This window comes from Salmo trutta, chromosome 1, assembly GCF_901001165.1.
Source record: "Salmo trutta chromosome 1, fSalTru1.1, whole genome shotgun sequence".
NCBI lineage: Eukaryota > Metazoa > Chordata > Actinopteri > Salmoniformes > Salmonidae > Salmo > Salmo trutta.
The window spans coordinates 24,393,629-24,416,609 of NC_042957.1; the positions used below are offsets into that span (position 1 = coordinate 24,393,629).

General features: G+C 43.0%; 1 protein-coding gene across 1 annotated transcript in view; it reads left to right on the top strand.

Moving 5' to 3' along the window:
* Positions 1-22,981, top strand: part of LOC115191827 (protein dispatched homolog 1) — a 76,644-nt gene that overhangs the window by 16,207 nt on the left and 37,456 nt on the right. Inside the window, exon 3 of the mRNA XM_029749790.1 lies at positions 12,221-12,294. The gene's annotated coding sequence lies outside the window, so the exon portion shown is untranslated. The remainder of the gene's footprint in view (positions 1-12,220; positions 12,295-22,981) is intronic.

The window sequence follows — 22,981 nt, forward strand, 5'->3', positions numbered from 1 at the left end:
AGGTTGATCGGTCAGTAGGTTGGGTTCAAAAAGCTGCCCTGAGGCTGAGAGCCCTCCATCCTCCTCCCCTTGCTGGCAGCATGTTTGGAACAGGTGTTTGGTGACAGGGTCAAGGATGCATTTTCTGATTACTGTCGCTGGTTTTTCTGCCAAAACAGTTGGGTCTATGTGGGTATATGGAGGACCCTAGAGAGCCTTCTGGCCCCAGCAGCTAAAGCATGGAGAGATATGCCCAAAGTCTGTTCTCACTCCCTGTGTGCTGGAGTCAAACAGCAGCATCACATGCAGACTTTCAAAATAGCAATTAGCTTGAATATAGATCATCATGAGATGGCCTCAGTTTGGTGAAACTAATGATGAAGTTACATAGGCTTTTTCAAATCATTTCATTAATATATCATCTGGTAGTCCCAAAATGGCGGAACTTTCAATGAATATCCAACTATTTTTGGTTTTTAAGATATTTTCTGAAAATGTCTGTTCCCAGCAGACCTCTTCAATGGAATTTCTGCACTATACCTGCGTTGTTTGACTGAACCCTCATTCGTTGGTTCTTTATGGCATCCGGGCTGCCCCAGTAATACCATGGAGACCATTTAGAATATGCCTAGTGATAGAATTCAGAAACTGTTGATGGAAACATGGTCCTAATGATCATGTCAGAGACCCAACCAAAGCAGAGGCCTCTTCTGCTGTTGGTCTTATCGTGGCCAGACGGGGCCCTAACCTGTTTGCCCTCTCCATTGCTGATTCATAGCCTGAAACTTCTCTTTCATAACCAGGCTCCCATCATTTATCACGTCTGAGCTGAAGCCTTTAAGAAAAATGTCAGTGCTTTAGTCCTCTACGTTTTCTACTGAAAGGCGTCCAAGAGTCTGAACTCTTAATTCAATAAGAGATAAATTGAAAAAATTTGCAAATGTAAGCCATATTCGCTGGCCAGAACCTAGGAGTGGGATTTTATTCCCCCTCGCTCTCTGTGTTGTAAATCTTCCCAGAGTTCCATGTTCTTGGCTCCAAACAATTAAGAAACTGTTCATTAGACTGACACAAACCAGAGAGAACCATGAGGGTGGGAAGTGGCTCTCTGTACGCAAGACTCTTGGACGGGGCCCAAAGTCCCCCTGAGGGCCTGCTGATTTGGTCACCATGCAGAAGGTAGAAGGTGAGACTGGGATGGGAAGGCTTTGGGTTCAGCTTAATCCATTTATTTTCTTTCAGTCAACAGAGACCTTTGTAAAGTCTGAGCCTATCCATACATTGAGTTAAAAGGCACAGCGACTGCCAAACAAATGATTTAGCTTGCGTTCCATCCCCTCAGAGGAATACTGGTTTTGATAGCAGTAGCCAATATTTTCGTTGAACTGAAGTATTTTATTTAATTGTGGTTTGAAACTGTGTGTTTCATTTCACTACTGTGAGCTGACTGTTTGCTAGAGTTTGATTGATGGACAACCAGAAATGTTTCTATATCAACCAATGGAATTCAGATATTTTTGGATGTGGTTTAGCGATTGATAAAAAGCACATTTCAGCAGACAGGTTCCAGTAAAAGGCAACATTTTGGGGGAAAATGGTAGCCCGTAAGGGTAACAGTCACAACTTCAAAGGTCTTCTCTCTTTTTTTAGTACTACGTTAAACTGATGCTGATTTTGTTTTGGATTCCTGGTGGAACGGCAGCTCAGCCTCGCTCAGTAAAGTGGATGACATGACGTTGCCCAGCGCTTTGGGGTTATTTTTTTCATTAAAGAGGGAGCTCTGGTTAAGCCACAGTCAAGGCCTTGTGTCAGTGTTTACTAAATGGGATTCTCTGGAGCACTGGCAGCTCTTCAATCCCCATTATATGCTCTGTCTGGACCCTGATTGTGTTGTGTAGTGTAGTGTAGTGTAGTGGAGGAGCTGCTTGCTTTCTCCCAGTCCTGAGCTCCAGAGATGGCCAGGTCGTTACTGTAAAAAAATACTGTGTTCTCAATGGGGTACCCTGTTAAATGAAGGCAATATTCATCTCATTCCTCCTACTCCTCCTCTTCCTCCTCTTCCTCCAGATATCAGAATTTGGAGTGAACAGTAAAGGGAAATAGTAGTTTAATGTTAACCTGATAGGATGATGCCTTTTGGCCTTGACTTTAGCTTGACTTTATTTCTTCTCTTTCTCTCCTCAGTCCACCCATGTCTACGTAAGTGATAACAGGGAAGAACGGCTCATTTCCTCATAGGTGAGGGTTAACGCTGACGGACTGTTCCCTGTTGGTGCCCTTGACGTGGGCTCCTCTAGGTTATCACACCCCGCCTTTGGCACTGCATCTGTTCTCATTAGACTGTTGTGGAACCTTGTAGCCATCTGCAGCGGTTCCTACAGCAGGCCTGGCCACCCTCTCTTTTTCTCTGTGGACCTGGCGTGCTACCAAGCGTTAGAACGGGAGACTGGCCTTTGTGATTTGTCTGCTTATACCCAGGCCTGAGTTATGCCATCCCTCCTGTACTGTAAACACAGGGATTGGATGGACCCCTGGAGACCAACTGGGTCACCTCTTCTTTTATTACTTCACAGTGAATCCACAAGTTGCCATTAGCTTGGAAATATGTGCTTCATCTCCAGGGTCAATCACATTCTTATTCATGGTAATTGTGACTTTTTCATTGATCATCCAGTTGAATACAATGATGGATTAAGATGAGATGATCAAGATGAGTCCAAGATGACATAGCAGTCAGACGTCCTTTGTCCTCGTCTTGTCGTGTCCCGTGTATATATATATTTACTTATTTTCTTCGCATATCTTTTTATATCTTTTTTTCTAAAAACTCAACTTCAAAACACTCTCCTGCAACCCGCCTCACCAATAAAAAAAAAAATATATTATTCACCTCAAATCTGAAATCCACAACAGAAGCTAGCCAGAAGCTAGCCAGAAGCTAGCGTTAGTATTCAGCTAACCACGGTTGGCGGTCATCAGCTATCCCTTAGCTCGAATAGCTATCGCCAGTTTTGTTCAACGCGGCTCAGACCAGAGCATACCGAACCTATTTTTCTCTCCATATCCCTGGATTTCTATCGCAAGCTCTGGACATTTACACCTCGATCTTGCAGCTAGCTAGCTGCTATCCGAGTGACTATTGGCTAATGTCGGTCCCAGAGCAAACAGCAATTATTTCCGGAGCTAGCCAGCTAAAGAGTTCCATCAGCCACTCCTAGGCTACAATCACCTATCCGGACCCGTTTTACTGCCGATGCGGAGCCCCACCGGGCCTCCACGACTGGACTACCGACGTTATCTGCCCGAGGGAGTTATCCAACTTGGCCCCTCAGTCGCGACGTAACCTGAACGCCCATCTACGGCCCACTAATCGTTAGCTGTCTTATCGGCTGCTATCTGAATAGGTCTATTGGACAATTTTCTTGGGCCACTATAACTATTTTGCTAATTGGATTGGTCCCCTCTACCACACGGAACCCCACTAATCTACAGACGGAAACGCACGAGGTGGCTAAAACAGACCTCCCTCCATCTTCTGCCAGCTTGCTACCTATTACCCGGCTAGCTATCGAAGTCATTTACAAAATAGCCTCCAATACCCTACTCAATAAACTGGATGCAGTCTATCACAGTGCCATCCGTTTTGTCACCAAAGCCCCATATACTACCCACCACTGCGACCTGTATGTTCTTGTTAGCTGGCCCTCGCTTCATACTCGTCGCCAAACCCACTGGCTCCAGGTCATCTACAAGACCCTGCTAGGTAAAGTCTCCCCTTATCTCAGCTCACTGGTCACCATAGCAGCACCCACCTGTAGCACGCGCTCCAGCAGGTATATCTCTCTGGTCACCCCCAAAACCAATTCCACCTTTGGCCGTCTCTCCTTCCAGTTCTCTGCTGCCAATGACTGGAACGAACTACGAAAATCTCTGAAACTGGAAACACTTATCTCCCTCACTAGCTTTAAGCACCAGCTGTCAGAGCAGCTCTCTGATCACTGCACCTGTAGATAGGCCATCTATAATTTAGCCCAAACAACTCCCTCTTCCCCTACTGTATTTATTTATTTATTTATTTTGCTCCTTTGCACCCCATTATTTCTATTTCTACTTTGCACTTTCTTCCACTACAAATCTACCATTCCAGTGTTTTACTTGCTATATTGTATTTACTTTGCCACCATGGCCTTTTTGCCTTTACCTCCCTTATCTCACCTAATTTGCTCACATTGTATATAGACTTATTTTTCTACTGTATTATTGACTGTATGTTTGTTTTACTCCATGTGTAACTCTGTTGTTGTATGTGTCGAACTGCTTTTCTTTATCTTTGCCAGGTCGCAATTGTAAATGAGAACTTGTTCTCAACTTGCCTACCTGTTTAAATAAAGTTGAAATAAAAAAATGGAGTAGGCCTATGTGTTCAAATCATTTTAGCTAAAAACTTTGTTTTTAGAGCTCACTTCTGAAAGTAATATTTTCCTATTTTACTCTGTCATTTTTGTTAATATAGAGCAGGTCATTTTGTTTGACAAGAAACTTCTCAAAGGTCACTGGTCACCATCGCTGGTTAATCAATTCAAAACCCTTCTGGTTCATTACATCTGTTGTTTTGAGTGTGGAAACATGAACTTCCTGTTATTTTTGGAGAAACAAATTCTAAGAATATTCTAAAACGTCTCTCCCCATTTTTATTATGGTGGCTTCAAACAATGGGTGTTATTTTTGTAACCATGCTTTGAATTTCATCCCCCAGGACCGCCTCTTTCCCTCCCTCTCTCCGTCCAGAAACAGAACCAGCTTTGTTTTTGTAATGATCACTTAAATGACACTTCCAAAGCTCAAGGTCAGAGCGACTTCCCCTTTCGGTTTGATTTAAGTGGCACCTAGCCACGCTACTGTAGCTAATCAAAAGGATTTATGGAGTGCATCACTTTGGCCTGGAATAAGGGGTGTTTGTTGACACCCTCCTCCAGGTGTTTTGGACGTTTTTTACTCACTATTATTTTAGCTGATAGAAGGCAGCTGGGGAGACCTTCCACTTGTTTGGTTTTAAAGGGGTTGGCAGAATGCGCAAACCTATCCCGCTTATCCGGAAAGTCTGTGTGTAAGCTTCCATAATTACATTGATCTTGAGAGGGTTTTACGACCTGCTGACGCAGTCTATCACATTTCAACATGGCTCTTGTTAACGGCCCCGGTGTTTTGCATATTCCAAGTTCACGTACAACCGCGTGTGCTTCTCGGGTTTCCTGGTAATTGGGATTTTTCACATGTTCCTGAAGTAGAGGACCAGAAGGAGGGAGGATGGGACAGACAAGCAGACTAGGAGTGCGTTTTTGGGCTTCAGAGCGTTGCCAAATGGTTCCTCTCCTTGATTGAGTCAGAGAGACTGTCAGGCCAGAGGCGTGGACTACGAAAACCAGATGTTGACTTCCCACTACATCTCCATAACCCTAAAAACGGATTGCAGTATAGTCCTAGTATTAGAAGCCTCGATAAAACGCTGTTTCGCAGCATTGTGTAGGGTGCTTTTGTGTTTTGTTTTCTCTTTAAATGCAGGATGCCAGGAAGTCATTATTAGGCCCCCTTATCCAAGGAAATGTATCGTGCCCCTGAGTTTCCACCCGATCTCATCTTTTGGTCTGGTTTGAGTGAACACAACAGCCTGGGACAAAACCCTAAATCTATCTTAGGCACTTATTTGGAATTTATGTGTGATTACTTACCATTAACTGCCTAATAAGTGCTTAGAAGGGTAACGGGAGGAGGATTTATGTCACAATAGAATGGGCGACAGGGAACGACGTCTTAGGCCAACTTAAGATGGATGACCACAGTAAATGAAAGTGAGCAGTGAAGGATGGGTTGGATTGAGAACCTTTAGTCAAACACTGCCTCTGGCTGAGCTTCGCAGCCCCCTGAGTCCCTAGAGGCAGCAGGTCATTGTTGTGTTCAAATATCCTGACCTTTAGTAATGAGAAGGCAGGTTAGAGGACGACCTGGAAGCGCTTTGTCTGCGTCTCCTGGGAACACAAACACCATCAGTATGCACAGGAACAGCTGCAGGGCGCTCCATGTCAATGAACACGTTGTGACACCTATTTGTAATTTCACTGCAAAGAAATTTGGGAACCCTTTTATGGGAGCCTTGCTGTGTGAAAAAAACAGATAGCTAAGTGTATGTGTTGTGGGAGTGGATAACTGGTAAATCAGTCACTCAAATTTTTTATATTAAACTTGAATCAAACAGTACACATAACGTAGGCCATGACCTAACATTGGCTTCCTAATAGTACATGTGTCATGGTTTGTTGATTGTTCTGGACGTGGTGGAAAAATGAATGCTGGGGCGGTTAAGCTGATAAGTCGTTTGCTTTTTGATGAGAGCTCCGGGTTTGGCAGAGATGTAGATTTGTGTGCCCTTTCTTCAGAATTCCTGTTAAAATGATGTTATGTCACCTGATAATGATATAGGCTAGTAGGCATTGTGAGACAAGAATGGTTCCCAGACCCAATATTTGCTTGTCTGGTAACTCTATTCATGTCTTTATCTTTACAGATAATCCATAGGCAACTTTGCTAATAGCTGTTCCGCCCACTAAAGAATGAAGGTGTGTGTGTGTGTGTGTGTGTGTGTGTGTGTGTGTGTGTGTGTGTGTGTGTGTGTGTGTGTGTGTGTGTGTGTGTGTGTGTGTGTGTGTGTGTGTGTGTGTGTGTGTGTGTGTGTGTTGGTCTCAAGGTATTTCAGTAGTTCACAGATTCAATACTGGGGATTTAGTTTTAGGGCTGATTTTACTCCAAAGGGTGTCCGCTACTCCCCCTTTTCATCCAGCCATTATTTGATTTGTTTAGAGGATTACTCAGCCTACTTTGGCTTTGGTGTTGCCTCTCCCCACTGTGCTTTCATCACTGCAGATTTCCCATGTTGATATCCCCATGTCATCCGATCCTATTTCTTCCTGTCCTAAAACCCAGTCCCATACGGTGTACAGTGTGAGTTTCAGAAGCAATTTCCATATCTAGCGTGAAATTGAACAGCTGAAATAAGGCGCAGCGCAGAGATGTTTCTTGGCAGCTCTCCAGGAAGGGCAGCGGTTGCTAATCTGCTTTCTGGGCTTTGCTTTTCCCCATGTCCTTGGTTGTTAAGCACTTTAGGAAAATGCATCTTAAGTGCTCTTTCATGTGTTTTTGTTATACTTATTGAGTTTAGCTTGCATGTAAATTCACAGTATGCTCAGAGCAAAAGTCAGCGAATGGAGGGGAGGAAGAGAAGTGCTAGAGTCATTCTTGGCATAGATCCTGGGAGATGTTCTCTCAAGGCTGCCTGCCTGGGTTTTTGCTCAGTATAGTTGATCCTATAGCAGAGGTTGCTTTGGCTTTTGGAGTTTTCTTGAAAGAAAAACTATTTTAACTTTGATCTAATACAATTGAGAGAGACGTCCATGTTGAATAGAATAAGACAGTAAGCCAGCAGGAATCCAAATGTCTATGACTCATTACTCAAATGTAAAACAAAAATGGGAAAATGATCTTTGAAAGCAAAAAGGGGATTACTTTTTCCTCAATGGTAGTCCGTCTTTTCCACAAAAGCTTTCAGGAGTTGATATAGGCATAGGCCTACCTTTACTCAGTGGTGGAGGAGACCAAATACTGCGGCGTCTTCTAACTAAAAACAAGGAGAGTTTTGGAATCTATTCAGGCCATTGGAAACTCCAATGTAAGCAACGCTTATGATTTAGAAGTGAACAGTTTTCTCATGTCATTACTTGTTTTGAACCCCCACCACCTTCATTCTCCTTCAGCAGACTGGGTGATTTGTTATTTTTCTATATTCTTCTGTCCTCCTGGGGTTTTGTTGCCAAGGCAATGGTTGACAAATGCGTCTCTGGGATTTGTGCGGGTATGTATCGGTGGAATGCCTGTGTTAAACATGACCAGAGGATCCTATCAGACCCCGAGCCGCGGGAATAAGGGAGACACACTGGTGTCTGAGGATGCCCTTCACTCAATGGAAATGATCCTGTGATAAACAGTCATTGCCCGAATTCCTCCCCTTGTGTTGTCATCGCAAAAGTAAATACTTTGGGTGATGGTTTTGTTGTCTAAATCAACAGGCTTTCTTGCTTAGCTTAAGAGGATCATTTCTCCGAATTGAGCTCAAATGTAAAGAACACTCGTTTTTTCCGAACGTCCATTTACATCAAACTAAAATGTGTCTTCTCAGAAAAGGATTCATACACAGGACTCAGTGATTCCATGGTTTTGAACTTGCCCAGTGAATTGGAGTGACTCCTTTGGAAATGAGTGCTGACTGTGACTCAAGCCAAGCCTCATTGAAGTAATTGGCTTGCACCATGCTGGGACTGTGCCATTCAGTGACCAGGCAGGGGGAGATGGAAATAATTTGTGAGCAGGATGTATGTGAATTAATTGGGCCTGTGTTTAGGACTTCATCTAAATTAGTATGGAAGTGTTTTACCCTCAAATATCTTAGACACATTTTTGTACCAAAACAGCAGAGACCAACTTAGTTTTGCCGCACGAAACAACTGATGTTATACTGGAATTGTAAAGAAAATGTAGCTGACATAGAGCATTGTCTCTCCTACTACTCCTCAAAAATTGTTCAGCAAACTAGTGCATTTGTTGGTACTTTGGCTTGTCTTTTTGTGATGTAATAAATAAAGCCAGATGGTTTCCTTGTCAAATGCTAATGATGTTCCTTTCCCCTCCTAATACAGACCACATGGTCTATGTTGTAAATAGTAACATGCATATAACATGCAGGCTACATATCTGGGAGACAGAAAAAAGCATGGAATGTAGAAGTGGTTTCCATAAAAAGTCAGGTTGAACAACTTAAAGATGCACTATGCAGAAATCGCTCCACCATTTCCTACTTGCTAAAATTCGAATTGTTCGCCTAATTTTAGTTTGTGACAAAACAAGCAAGTATAGTGTAGAGCAGGTATTCCCTGGGGGTACGCACAATGCCGTCGGGGGTACACCAAATAAAAATGTGATTCACATTTAAAAAAAAAAAAAATTCTTCACATTTTCAAACAGTCCATTTATATTTTCCAACGGGGCAATACATTTGGGTGAGGTTTTTTTCTCACCTGAGTAGCCTCGTTACACTGCCAAAAATAAAACTAAACCATGTTCAGCGAAATAACAACACAATGTCAAATACAGGTAGCCTAGTCAAATAATTAACATCCAATCACATTAACCGTTAATCTCTCGCAGGAATTCCACTAACGGTCCGTAGGTAGCCAAACGTAGCTGCTGCTCATGTTGGTATCTGTACTGATGGCACAAAAGCCATGACAGGGAGACAAAGTGGAGTGGTAACGCGCGTGCAAGCAGTTGCTCCCGATGCCACTTGGGTACACTGCAGCATCCACCGAGAGGCTCTTGCTGCCAAGGGAATGCCTGACAGCTTGAAAGCCGTTTTGGACACTACAGTGAAAATGGTTAAGTTTGTTAAAGCAAGGCCCCTGAACTCTCGTGTATTTTCTGTACTATGCAATGATATGGGCAGCGACCATGTAATGCTTTTACAACATACGCTGGTTATCAAGGGGCAAAGTATGACACGTTTTTTTGTATTGAGAGACGAGACTGGTGTTTTGCGGGTACTATTTAATGAAGCTAATGAAGCTGCCAGTTGAGGACTTGTGAGGCGTCTGTTTCTCAAACTAGACACTCTAATGTACTTGTCCTCTTGCTCAGTTGTGCACCGGGGCCTCACACTCCTCTTTCTATTCTGGTTAGAGCCAGTTGCGCTGTTCTGTGAAGGGAGTAGTACACAGCGTTGTACGAGATCTTCAGTTTCTTGGCATTTTCTCGCATGGAATAGCCTTCATTTCTCAGAACAAGAATAGACTGACGAGTTTCTGAAGAAAGGTCTTTGTTTCTGGCCATTTTGAGCCTGTAATCGAACCCACAAATGCTGATGCTCAGGTACTCAACTAGTCTAAAGAAGGACATTTTTATTTCTTCTTTAATCAGAACAATGGTTTTCAGCTGTGCTAACGTAATTGCAAAAGGGTTTTCTAATCATCAATTAGCCTTTTAAAATTATAAACTTGGATTAGCTAACACAAGGTGCCATTGGAACACAGGAGTGATGGTTGCTGATAATGGGCCTATGTAGATATTCCATTGAAAATCATCCGTTTCCAGCTACAGTAGTCATTTACAACATTAACAATGTCTACACTGTATTTCTGATCAATTTGATGTTATTTTAATGGACAAAAAATGTGCTTTTCTTTCAAAAACAAGGACATTTCTAAGTGACCCCAAACTTTTGAACAGTAGTATAGGTGAGAGTGGATTCTCGGCCCTCACTTGCATGAACACTAAATAAAGGCACAGACTGTGTGTGGAAAATGATTTAAGACTGAGACTCTCTCCAATACAACCCAACATTGCAGAGTTCTGTGCATCCTTTCAAGCACACCCTTCTCATTAATCTGTGGTGAGTTTTTCACAATTTTCAATAAAAAAATAAAGTTTTATATGTAAGATGGTTAAATAAAGAGCAAAATGATTGATTATTATTATATTATTATTTGTGCCCTGGTCCTATAAGAGCTCTTTGTCACTTCCCACGAGCCGGGTTGTGACAAAAACTCTCACTCATTCTTATGTTTAATAAATGTATCATATAGTGTGTGTGTGGCAGGCTTACATGGATGGCAAAAAACAACATTTGAGAGTGCGCTGACCCTGGTGCTAGAGAGGGGTACACAGCTGGAGGTTGAATGTTTGAAGGGGTTAGGGACTATGAAAAGTTTGGGAACCACTGGTGTAGAGAATCATTGTACCATCTAAACCACTGTAAAAGACGCAAAAACGGAACTTAAGAATGGGAAGCATAGAAATAGCGCACATAGACTTGTTTTAAATGAGAATGACAGATCTATAACACACTTTTCTATGTGAATTTGGTCAGGTTGCCCCAAAAAGTTACATATTGCAGCTTTAATTGATGTAGAATTGTGGTGAATGTAGACCTAGGCCTATGTCAGAGAGAAGTTCAGGTTTTGGACTGTTAGGTCTACTGTGTGAATTAAGTTGTTTAGAAAATAAGTTAAGTCATTAAGATCTTGAATTTATATTGAAGGAATGTCGAACAATTTGAGGATCTTGAAGACTGCACATTTTTGTCCATTATGGTAATGTCCCTGTGACTTAACGTTTTTACACCAATTTACAGCAAAAAACTAATCTGTCCACATTTCACTTCTTCACTGGCTACAGTTCTCTTGATCTTCTTATGGCTATCTCAGCACACCTTGGTAATTGGTGATGTGGACCACATGTTGGCTTTCAATAGTGCTCTGTTCAGCCAGTGGCACCAGGACTTCTGGCACCAGGACCTCTCTTTCCCAGGCACATAGTTGTTGGCATCATTGTTAAGGGACGGAGGGGGAGGAATAGCTTCCTCTCCTCCCCCTTCCTCCCTCCAAACCCCTCTTGGTAGAGCGTTGGTTGGATGGAAAGCTGGCCAGTGGGCAGGCTGTTTTGAAAGAGGCTCCACAGCCCTGCTGCTGCCAGTGTCTGTAATCTTCACGTGACCTCCGTGACCTTATTAACGGGGCGAGAGTGGCAGGGCTGCAGTGACCCCTCCTCTTGGGGGTCAAGGTGGTTGAGGCGGGGAGCAGCTATTAGCTTGAGAGCGTCCTGAGGAGAGGCTCCTTTGAAACCCCCAGGAAACATGTCACGTTCTCCTTTCCTTTTCTCCTCCAATTAAAATGATTTTCCTCACTGGTGGTTTTTCAGGCCTGCGAGTTGGGAGTTGTTTTGAATCAGTATTTTTTGGGATGTTTTGTTGGGAATTTTCTTTTTCTGTTGAGTAGGTAGGCTATTTGAGGTCGATTTAGAACGTTTCTATCACAATTCCTTGGAATTGTCGAGGTAGGATGTTTTTGGTTTGTTGGAAAGGTATTTTATATGGGACTGATGGGTTGTTCTTCTTTATAAAGTCTGCTGCATACACTGGCTCAGCTCAGTGTTGGCTTTGTTTGGGGAGCCATAAAACATACTGTGCCATCAAGTTCAAAAAGGAAGAAGTACAGTACATCACCATTGAGAGCCAGTTAGTCCATCATGATGAGATTGCCAGAGTGAAACTTCCATTAAGTTTTGCTTAGAGACCCTCACATTTCCCAACGGAAGAAAAAACTGTTCTGTTGTGGTTAATTTGGTATATTTGTCTCTCTTACAGCTTACCCATTGTGAAGCTCTTTCCAATCTGAATTCATGAACAACATCAGTAGGTTGGAGAATATCACTCCCCTGGTAAGGCATTTTACTACATCTTTCTCTTTCCTCTTATACATGAAGCAAAACAATTTACTTTTCAACACTGCATGTTTGACTGATAAACAGATATAGGTCTAAATCCTCGGAACCAAGTACATACTCAGTACTTTTTTTCTTGACATTTCAGTCACTTTAAAAGTTTTAATCCGTTAGTTAAAATAAACAAACGTGTGTTTACTAATAGTTAGCAGTACTTTGTCTTCAAAGACCTGTTGGATAATAATGATTCCAACTTTAATGTAATCAGACACTGAGTATATATTTTTTACAGTGAATACGCTCTGCTTTCCATTGTACCCTCTCCCCCTTTCCCATTCCTCTCTGTCTGGCGTGCCCAGACAAGCTGTCAGTAAAAGTCAAACAAAGGTTTTTTTTTCTGCTCTTGCTACAACTGGGTCAGTGAGAAGCACAAGGTGAACATGTTTACCTGCAGCTCATGCAGGCGGCCCTGCTGAACCACTGAACCTGACTGACACACACACACACACACACACACACACACACACACACACACACACACACACACACACACACACACACACACACACACACACACACACACACACACACACACACACACACACAGCTACTCTCAGCTTAACATGTTGAAAAACCTCCAGAGCCATGTCAAAAAGCCGACAACTGTTACATTTTGCGAGGGGTTTCCCAAGTTCATGTTGAAGACCAGACTGACCACTTTCCTTCTCTTTGACTGTCGCTTTGATTCATAAAGGTGTGTCTGTATGTTTTTGTGTTTGTGTGCGTGTGCGTGCCAGTGTGTGTGTGTTGCGGTCCAATATCTGTGCGTGTATGAAAGGTGGAGAGGAGCAGAATGGAACAGCTGGGCCTGCTATGTTGGCTTGTTTTGTAATGTCAGAGTCTGGTGTTGATTCAGAGCAAAGCTGCATGCTCTACACCTTTCCTGCACAGCTGCAATGATTCTGCTCTTAATAAGGCCCACTTATGTACCCAAGACAAAGCTGGAGGGGACGGGATGGGGGTTAAGGGGTTGGAGGTGGGGGTCGGGGTGTACGTTGGTGGGGGTTGCAGTGCAGCTAGCTAAGTAAAAATATGGCTGCTGCCTGCGAGGAAACCTAGCAGCTGTGTTGACCGTCTCGTCTGACTGCGAAGAAAGGCACTGATTATAAAGTGCAATATTCTGGCAAGACCGCAGTCTCAGCGAGGAGCAGCTTTGATCATTTAGCATTGTAAACTGCTCCATCATCTAAGGCCTCAGGTAATACCCTGGTTTATTAGCTTATGAAGGGGTTGAAATCTTTATCTACAGTACTGGGCCCTCAAGCACTTTTGATGCCAGCGCTGAAGAATCTTTTTGGTAACGAGCTCAGTGTTTTCCTTATATTCAATTAGCAGCGGCGGGCCGCCAATGCTAAATTGCTACCGCCACTCCAAAAAAAAACATGTTTTCAATATATTTTTTATAATAATTTCTGGGATGGTAAAATGTTTTCAGTGTAAACTTAAATGACTAAAACCAGATGTAAACTATGTAAAAAGTTAAGGGAGCCTATATATTTTTTAAATAAGATAATCTTTGAGAACTAACAATCACCAAAATAGAAACTAGACAGTCAAGGAGAATCTGAAATTCCCAAATTCCAATGTCATGATTTTGTTATAGTGTTTGATTCACTCAGATAGCGTAAGAATACGGCATAATCCATTGCAAAATGTGTAGAATTGCAGGAAATTTTCTTTAAAACAGTGAACATTTGGCCTGTACAACTGTGGCCTTTACTCTTTGCCCCCCCCCCCCCCCAAAAAAAAAACAAATCCAAGGGGAAACACTGGAACTTTTGAGCAGTTTGTTTGTGCCCATTTGTGACAGCTTGGGAGGAAGATATACTAGGTTATTTTAAAGTTTTTATTATCTGTCGATTTTGATACACATTCCTCAGTGCACTTGTTGATGAATGTATTGAGAAAGTATGAGACAGTTGCCAATTGTTAGTCGGCAAGATGACTTTGAGTAAATTGAGTCATGTGTGACCTTCATGAAGGGCCTTGGATGTTTCAGACAAATGGAGCCCTGAGGTAAACTGATAGTCTAGATACCAGATGGCCCACTACATGCTGCCAGAGCTGCTCCTCTCTGCTTTGACATGTTCAAACCCACAAAGCATACAACCTCTCTACCCGCTTCATGAATGATTCAACCCTAGCAGGAGATTTTTTACCTAATGCTCAAGTCACTGCTTATTTCTGGCAGTGATCCCATCTGTGTTGGACACCTCACCGCTGACTCCAGCATAGGCGGTGTAGTGAGTATATTTGTTCAGTAACGGATGCCCGAACTCTGAAACTCCCAGTCGGTCACTCTGATTGGAGTTTTCTTTTCCCTTATTGGGTTCCTTGCCGTCCGAGAGGTTTCATCAAAGGGCAGATGTAGGCTGTTCATAGCTAGGGCAGCACTCTTCCCTATAATTCATTTTGGCTGTTGTTTTGTCTCATCTTTGGTCTATTGTGTTGGCAGTTCTGCTGGTGGTCCCATGTAAACAACTCTGAAAGGGGTTCCCCTCTCCTCCTGTCTCTCTCTCTCAGAGAGCCATGGCCTCTGGTTTTAATGGGGTAATTGAAGTTAGAGGATGCCTGGTCCTGATGTTGGGTGCCAGGAAGGACCAGCTCTGTGTCTCTGACCCCTCCAGTACAAAGGGACCTTCTCATCCTCCTCTCAGAAAGCTGGGAAGAGTAAATATTTAGCAGGCTGCACAACAATGGCTGGCCCAGAGAGAGAATGAGACTTTCACCAGAACTCATGGCTAAAGGGGCATTTGGCAGAGGGGGGTAGTAGTTGGCTATTTCTGGAGGAGGGTTTTTTTGGGGGAAAGGAATCTCTCAGGCTGAAGTCTCATTTATAGGGCGGGGTTTTCACCAGAACCCACAGCAGCCACTAAGGGGACTTTCTGTCTAAATATATATTTAAGATCTTTCACACTGTTTGAGCGATCAGACATCCTTTCTGTCAGCGCTCTCTCTCCTCTGTTTGGAAAACTCCATTATGGCACATCTTTCTTTCTTCCGTTCTTTTACCCCCCTCTTTGACATTCTAACACTGACACAATTGTGTGTGTGTCTCTGTGTGTTTGTATTTGTCTTTTTTAAAAGTAAAGTTACCAGCCTTCCTTTAGACACACTCTGGCTGTCCTTTCTCCCCCCTCCCCCTCTTCTCTCCTATGTTAGATTAGTTGTTAAGTTGTAAACCTTTGTACACTAGGCCTACATCACAATTAATGCCAACAATGAAAACGGGGGTTCCGCTCTCTATAGGCTTCCATTGGAAAGACCTTAAAGCAGGTCTTTGTCTCCCGTGCGCCACCAGTGTGACTGACATGAACAGCCCAGAAGACTGCAGGCGACGTAGGGCTTAGTGTGCGAAGGTTGTTCCCTGGCCAGGAGGAGAGGGAGCAAGCATGGGGCCCTATAATTCAGATCAACACAGTGATTTACTGTAACTCCTAAATCCTCATAATTTACTGCCATACTTACTCCTCCAAAGGTGTGAAGTTCTTCAACAAAACGCATTGTGCCGGGGTGAATGGGCCTGACCCCTCACTCCAACCGTTTCCACTCCGAGAATCATTCTGGCTGGCACGGTTACGGCTTAGCACTCGCTGGCTGCCACAGCAGAGAGAGGTAGAGAAAGCCCAGTCCAGGGTCACTGAGCCTCTCAACACTGGGACAGCTCACTTCTACCTGACACAGAGTGGGGGAAAGTAGAAGGGACATTTTGCCATGGTGTAGATGGCAGTAAAAAGAAACTCTAGCAACCATTAAGAACACCCCCCCACACACCCCCACAGGGATGCTGGCCCATGTTGACTGCAAAGCTTCCCACAGTTGTGTTAAGTTGGCTGGATGTCCTTTGGGTGGTGGACCATTCTTGATACACACAGGGAATCTGTTGAGCATGAAAAACCCAGCAGCATTGTAGTTCTTGACACAAACCAGTGCGCCTGGCACCTATTACCATTACCCCGTTCAAAGGCACTTAAATCTTTTGTCTTACCCATTCACCCTTTGAATGGCACTCAAATATAATCCATTTCTCAAGGCTTAAAAATCCTTCTTTAACCTGTCTCCTCCATTCCGACTACACTGATTGAAGTGGATTTAACAAGAGACATCAATAAGGGATCATAGCTTTCACCTGGATTCACCTGGTCAGTCTATGTCATGGAAAGAGCAGGTGTTCTTAATGTTTGTACACTCAGTGTATATAATTGCAGCACTGAACTTTAATGTTAGGTTGTTAATGATGGATTGCATCATGGAACAGAGGGCAAAGACCAGTCATCACTGGCTAGAATCCTCCAACACTCCTCTCCAAACAAACAATGTCTTTGTTAGAATTCATAACAATGAGTAGGAATCAACACAAAGGGAAATGAATGAAGCAAACAAACAGACAGGATGAATATGGAAAATAACAGGCTGGCAATCTGTCTCTTTGTAGGGTTTTTAATTGGTGTGTTGTAATTAGTTCAGTTAAAGCTGTGTTGTTGGTCATGCTGCTCTAGCAGACTAATGGGCTGAGTATGGAGCTAAGTGGGTGCATGTCCACGGCTGTGCCAGCCAGTGGTTTATGAGCCACTCTCATTCACTTGTTCCTTAACACTCTCCCTGCTTGATTATGGATGTGTAGCCTTGGTGTGTGTGTGTGTGTGTGTGTATGTGTGTGTGTGTGTGTGTGTGTGTGTGTGTGTGTGTGTGTGTGTTTGTGTTTGTGTGTGTGTGTGTGTACGTACATGCGACACGAACCCGGGGGGAGGTATTGCATATGCGTTTATGAAAGGAAAAAAGCTTCTCCAATGCCGTTTGGGGAGGCATGTTGACCCAAAGCATGATGTAATTCAATAAGCCTGTCACTATCATTTTCCCACTTCCCCATAATTTTCTCTGGGCGAGGAGTTTTTCCTGCTCCATCTATTTTACTGTCATATTTCACTGTTTATAAATATTTATGCACATAACAGCTAATAAAGTCAGGTCTGACCAGGAACTGGACGGCTTTCCAGTTTTAATTTTGAAGATATTATATATTGCTGGTGGAGACGCCAAAAAGCTGTATCCACCCTTTTTTAATAATAATAATAACAGCTTGTTTTCTCATGTAAAATGAAAATGACAAACAGACCTTCACCCCTATAAGTATGCATAGACATACTCTCTTACATACACAAACATACCCTCATATGTCCACGTCTGCTCCGTACCCTGATGTCCTGAAGTGGGTGGATGGATGGGCCGGGGCATTCTATACAAACACAGGGAGTTGTGAGGAGACACCTGTAGCTCTCAAGCCTCTTTCTCCTCGGCTCCTGGTACAGTATCAGTGTCCTTTTGATGTACGATTTGTTATTGGTTTTGGGGCCCGGGGCAGCAACGTTTCAAATGTGTTAAGTGGATCGGCTGTCAGAAAGTTCCACAGCCATTCTTTGTGAGTGATTCTTTTAGTATTATTTGTTTTTACTTTACGGATAGGGACATTGAGATTAGCCCCCCCCCCCCCCCCACACTGCCCCCCCTTCCCAGCGCACCTCTTCTATCACAGTGAAAAGACACACACACCCCATCCTCCACACCCGCAGTATCCGGGCCACATGTGAATGTGACAGACAGGAGTACACATATGTGAGTATTTATAGTCTACATTTGTCAAAGAGCACATTTATCATGTGGCCCGCTGGTGTCAGTGCTGCGTTCTCATGTCTCTCTCCCTCTGCTGGTACTCAGCGCGACACCCAGCACCTGCACACCTGACACACACACACATTTTGCCTTACATTGATAAATGCACCCCTCACCACAGAAATCACTCTTGAGAACTCGCAATCTATCCAGTCTGGTCCAGGAGAACTCGATGGGCCTAACTTTTCTACAGTCATTTTGTTGTTTGGTCTTAAGATTGTACAGGGAAGAATTTGAAAGGTTTGCTCCATCAAACTTGCGACCCTAGCCATTCACGACATATGGCCTTAAAGAGAGAGAAGTGTTGTGCCTTCAGGGCTGAAGTGATTTTTATTTGGAACCACTTAAGATATTCACCTGTGTATTTTTTTACATTTATTTAACCTTTATTTAACTAGTCACTTAAGAACAAATTCTTATTTACAATGACGGCCTACCCCCGCCAAACCCGGACGATGCTGGGCCAATTGTGCGCCGCCCTATGGGACTCCCAATCACGGCTGGATGTGATACAGCCTGGATTCGAACCAGGGACAGTTGCACTGAGATGCTATGCCTTAGACCGCTGTGCCACTCGAGAGCCCTGAAATTGCTTAATTTGGCAAGAATGGTAAATAACCTCTTGGGCCTTTTAACCAATCATAAAGTGCACAGAGCCGTCTTAGCGTGCCCATAAAAGCATAATTACACCAGTCCAAGACCAGCTTTTTACATTGGTTGCCATTCTTTACTAAACCCTCGTAACAACGTATAGCTGGTTAGCTGCCAGTAGCTAGCTGAATGCCATTACTCAGTCATTCTGGGAAAGGTTAATGCACTGTTCTGTACTGGTCTTGAGGTGTATAGAGTAGTATTACTTAGCTGTGAACAGATCTAATAACTGGGCCTGCACTTACCGTGTAAAAACAAGGTGGGAAAGGAACGAGGTGGGAAAGGAAGAGAGATGTGAAAATCTTATTGTGTTAAAATGTCAACGCTTTTCCATTTTTTTCAGTTCTGGAGGAGCAGCTGCAGAGGCCTAAGCCCCGTCTCAGTGGTTTACCCCCTCCATAGGGAGTATGACAGAGTCCAAATGCCAGCTCTGCCCCAACCCTCCTAAAAACAGAGAGACCCATTAGTGAGGCTAATACACACACACACGCTCTAGCCCTCCCAAACCAGAGTCTCATTAGTGAGGCGAATTCACCCCAACCCCGTCAGAAAGTCTGCTTGTCCTTGGGCCGCTGAGTGAGATGACACAGGATGAAGTCATTCCATTTATGTTGGCACAGAGACCGGGCTGATGCCAGGCCTGCCAAGAGTTCTTGGACACGTCTCACGATGGTGAGAGGGACAGGAACCAAAAGGTTTGTGTCGCAGTACATTGGACCCACGTCCAGCATTGCCTTTGTAAAGCCTGTGTTGAAAACCCCACTGAAATAAGACAGGTGGTGACGTTGAAGAATGCATGACGATGAAAGTTGGGAGAGGTTCCTGTTCATGTCTCCACTCCTAAAGCAACTTTTTTTACATTATTATTTTTGGATAATGTGTGTACCTTATTATCCGTAATTTCATTCATTTTGCGCTCTCCCAGTATTTCTGAATGACAGTATTATGTCAGTGGTGTGTGATCTCACACCTAGACTGTTTTGCCACAGAAAATGTAGCGTCATGATTTTCCTCTCTCTGTCCGGCACTGTGTGATATACCAACCGTGGAATCAGAGGGTCCCAGAGAAATTTGACATCCCCGTCCCAAAAGGTAGCCATCGGAGGCTGGATTTTGACAGACATCCCCCCCACCCCCTTTCCTTCCCAACAGAGGCCGGAGAGGAGAGGAGCTGCCCTGTCCTGTGTTTGTAGAGCAGGGGCTAGGGGGAAGTTTGACTCTGGAAAGCTTTGGCTGTGTTTGGGCAATTCATCAAAGGCTCAGCCGACCTGATGAACAAACGCTAAATTTGGGCTCCTCAAAGAGTCTCTTTCCATTACCCCCACAGGCCAACACCAGCCTCCTCCTTTTCCTTCCCCGTCGGCTCGGCTGGACTGCCCTGTCTGTCTCAGCCCTTCGTTAGCATCTCAGCAAGCCCAAGATCAAACAACAACTCCTTCCTTCCACTGTCACTCTCCTCTAGTGTCTGTAGTGCCAGCCTCAGTTTGTTAGTGCTGTGAGAGCCCCCTTCTCTGAAAGGCTAGACAGGGATTAAAACTGTCATTGACCAGAGGAGGAACTATACCACGGTCTCTTCTGGCACTGAACGTGTTTTCATGGATCAAAAAGGTGCTTAGGTGGTGGGTGTGGCATGGGCCGTGGCAGGGGCGTGGCAATGAGCGTTTTCATTTTAAGCCAATTTTCTGCAATACTACAAATTTCTCCATGGAGCTGAGATGTGTTGTTTTCAGTTTTAAAGCTAATTTCCTGCAATTCTACACATTTTGCCATGCAGCTGAGAGAAATTGTTCCAGTTTTAAAGCTAATTTCCTGCGAATCTACATATTATTTTTGTTTTTTAATTTTTTAAATGTATTTTATTTTATTGAATATCCGAAACATACAATATACTTGCAGTGAAGCCGCTAAACTACTACACCATACCAGTCATCCAACAGACTCCCATTAAGAGCGATACACAGAATCATCCAGGGTCAATGCCCTGCTCAAGGCCACGTTGACAGATCTCCCACCAGGCCAAAAAACGTGAACCCGAACCCTCCAAGATCCCCCCACAGTTCCCCAATAGCTGTCCCTCAATCATTCGAGACCCCTCCCACAGTCCCCCCCCCCACAAGAAGAAAAATTAAAATTAAAAATACAATTAATTCCATTCCCCACCCCCAAAAACCCTCCCAATGCACCAACAACCAAGAGAAAAAATAAAAAGACAGAAGAAAACAGCAAACAACAATGCAACATTTTTTTAAATAAAAATACATTTAAAACAAAGGACATCAAGGACAACTATCATCATAACAGCAATGCCAACTGTATATGTTTGTGTGCATGTCTGGCACTATTACATGTATGTGTGAGTTCTTGTATGTGTTTATTTGAATGAGAGTGTGTGTATATGCATGTGTACAAACACCTGCACGGCATCAGCCTCAGGCAAACCGGCATTAGTGGTAAAAAAACTGCCCCTCAGTGTCATTCAAACGTACTATTTATCAAGTTTTATTTTGACTTTATTTTTTTATTTTATCTTTGACCATCATTCTATCTCCCGCACAGCAACTCCACTCCCACTTGTCTTCAATTCCACATCCCAACCTTCACCCCATCCCATCTATCTCTGCTGGCCACCCACTTCGGGTTTCTACGCAACATATATCTTTCAACTATGCTGTGATGTTTAACGTACAATTTCAATCTATCTAATCGAGTAGAATCCACAGATTGCGAGTAGAAGATAAATACTTTTACTAAGAGTATTAGTATATTAGTAATTGACTGACCCGTTCTCTCCAGATCTCCTGACAGTACTATTTCTAGGGTCAATTTTAGATCAATGCTATGCATTTTCAGCCATTCCTGAACCTGAGACCAGAAACAGGCTACCAGAGGGCAATACCAAAATAAATAGTCTATTGATTCTGTATCCTCACAACACAATCTGCAGAGCTTCGATGATTTTATGCCCCAAATATTCAACATTTTGTTGGTGGCAAGAATTCTATATAATAATTTTAGCTGAAAAGCACCAAGTCTTGCGTTGTTTTATATATCAACTCATACACCCTGTACCATGGAATTGGTACATCAAAAATCTCTTCCCAACTATTTTGCAATCTGTATGGCACAGTTGTCAAAATCCCGTCCTCAAATGAAACTGGTATACTTTCCTATTTATGCTATTTTTTGTTTTAATCCTTTATATTGGGCAGACAGACCAGTTCCCTACCTCCTCCCGCTGCCACCTGCCTCCTCTATTTTTGGGGTAATTCGGTAATCAATTGGTTGTACTCTTGGATTCAGCAGACCTTCCCGTACAAGTCTGATAACTCCATGAAGGACATAACTCTACCATTCCAATTTACAATATAATTTAAGAACAAAATCCCCTTTTCAAACATCTTTCCCATAAGTACAGGTATTTTATCAACCAGCACATTTGAGTTCAGCCATAATATTTGTTGTAATATTTGTTCTATCTTTTCAGGGGAAAATTGTAGCCAGCTCTGCAATGCTTGTTTGAAAAAGAGAGATACTTTGAAAAAAGTATCATTTTCAATTAATCGAAAATGAGACATGGCAATCTGCACAAAGGCAAAAAGGCAATTTTTAAACAATGGATGAGCTTTTCTTAGTAATCTACTTGAGAACCATTTAGGGTTCAAGTACAACTTTTGAATAAGTGAAGCTTTTAGAGGTTTAGTGCTTTTATATTTAATAATCTCAACCCACCCAATTCATATTCATTATATAGATAGGCACATTTTATTTTGTCTGCTTTAGCGTCCCAGATAAATACAAATATTTTTTGCTCATATGATTTTAAAAACAAATCATCAGGAGTAGGCAGCGCCATAAGTAAGTGAGTAAACTGAGATATGACTAAGGAGTTAATCAGGGCAATTTTTCCATAAATAGACAGGTATTTAACTCTCCATGGTTGCAGGATCTTGTCTATTTTTACAAGTTTTCTATTGAAATTCATTGTGGAGAGCTTATTTATATATTTTGTGATATGAATACCTAGTATGTCTACTTCACCATCAGCCCGTTTTATAGGTAAACTGAAGGGTAATGTAAACGTTTTTTAAAGATCCAATACGTACTATTGTACACTTATCATAATTAGGTTTTAATCCAGAGAGTACGGAAAAGTTATCAAGATCTTCAATGAGACATTGCTGGGATCTTGCTTGCGGACTTAATATAAAACTTGAGTCATCGGCATACATGGACACCTTTGTTTTTAAGCCTTGGATTTCTAATCCTCTAATGTCCATATTCTGCCATGGAGCTGAGAGCTGAG